We start from the raw sequence: 1,681 nt of genomic DNA, 5'->3' as shown, positions 1-1,681 counted from the left end.
GTGTCCAGCTGGAGCTCAACCAGATTAAAAGTGAGGTGGACAGGAAGCTGGCAGAGAAAGATGAGGAGATGGAGCAGATCAAGAGGAACAGTCAGAGGGTGATTGACTCCATGCAGAGCAATCTGGATTCTGAGGTCAGGAGCAGGAACGATGCCCTGAGAATCAAGAAGAAGATGGAGGGAGACCTGAATGAGATGGAGATTCAGCTGAGCCATGCCAATCGCCAGGCTGCTGAGTCCCAGAAGCAGCTGAGGAATGTGCAGGCCGCGCTGAAGGTATTGTTAAACACTTGCACGGATAATGCAGGTACATTGTGACATTTATTTGAATACTTTCTTAATATTGTTTCACTAGGATGCACAACTGCACCTTGATGATGCTGTCAGAGCACAGGAGGAGTTCAAGGAACAAGCTGCTATGGTGGATCGCAGGAACGGTCTGATGGTAGCTGAAATTGAGGAACTTAGAGGTGCTCTGGAACAGACAGAGAGAAGTCGCAAAACTGCTGAGCAGGAGCTGGTGGACGCCAGTGAGCGTGTTGGACTTCTGCACTCTCAGGTGAACAAGCCTAATAATTTCTTCAATAATTCAAAAATCCAATTATATTTTAAATAACATTAAATTCAGGCATGTGATGACTAAAGTGCCTAATTCTTTTTTGTCTTTTAGAACACAAGCCTTCTGAACTCCAAGAAGAAGCTTGAATCTGACCTGGTCCAGGTCCAGAGTGAAGTGGAGGACTCTGTTCAGGAAGCAAGAAATGCAGAGGAGAAGGCCAAGAAAGCCATCACTGATGTAGGTGTACATTTCATTTGTTCTTATTTTTACACCAATGTGTTTTTTCAAGATGTCATTTCAGCACCAATATATAAATATTACTGCTCACTGGTAGGTAAAGATACCGTAGTCATGCCAGAACTGCAGCCCGGGCGAGCAGGCAAAAAGTCCGGGTTTAGCAGCCTCTACGAACATAATGACCGAGGCGAAGCAACCGAAGGCAATATGGAAGAAGCTAATAAGAGAAAAGGAGAGAGTGACCAAGAAACAGTTCATCTCAGATGCGGTTTTAGTTGTTGGAACTAGCTTCCTGGGATAATAGTCTGCAAGACAGATGCCAAGTCTTATGTCTTCAGTTGTTGCACTTAATTGTGTGAATGCTGATTCAACAGCATACTGTCTCTTCTAGGCTGCTATGATGGCTGAGGAGCTGAAGAAGGAGCAGGATACCAGCTCCCACCTGGAGAGGATGAAGAAGAACCTGGAGGTCACTGTTAAGGACCTGCAGCACCGCCTGGATGAGGCTGAGAACCTGGCCATGAAGGGTGGCAAGAAGCAGCTCCAGAAACTGGAGTCCAGGGTAAGAAAGAAAGAAATAATTTGCAGGGATGAACTCATTTAAAAATAATGCATTCTTATTTTCTTATTGTTTATTGAAGGTGCGTGAACTGGAGGCAGAGGTTGAGGCTGAGCAGAGACGTGGAGGAGATGCCATTAAGGGTGTCCGTAAATATGAAAGGAGGGTGAAGGAGCTCACCTATCAGGTACAGTCACTTTCATAGTTAACATACAAATCAACTTAACATACATATTACAAAAAACATGTAATTACTTTTAAAAAACTTTTATAGACTGAGGAGGACAAGAAAAATGTTGCCAGGCTGCAGGATCTAGTTGACAAGTT

Source organism: Etheostoma spectabile, chromosome 8, assembly GCF_008692095.1.
Source record: "Etheostoma spectabile isolate EspeVRDwgs_2016 chromosome 8, UIUC_Espe_1.0, whole genome shotgun sequence".
Lineage (NCBI taxonomy): Eukaryota > Metazoa > Chordata > Actinopteri > Perciformes > Percidae > Etheostoma > Etheostoma spectabile.
This window is presented reverse-complemented; position numbering follows the sequence as displayed.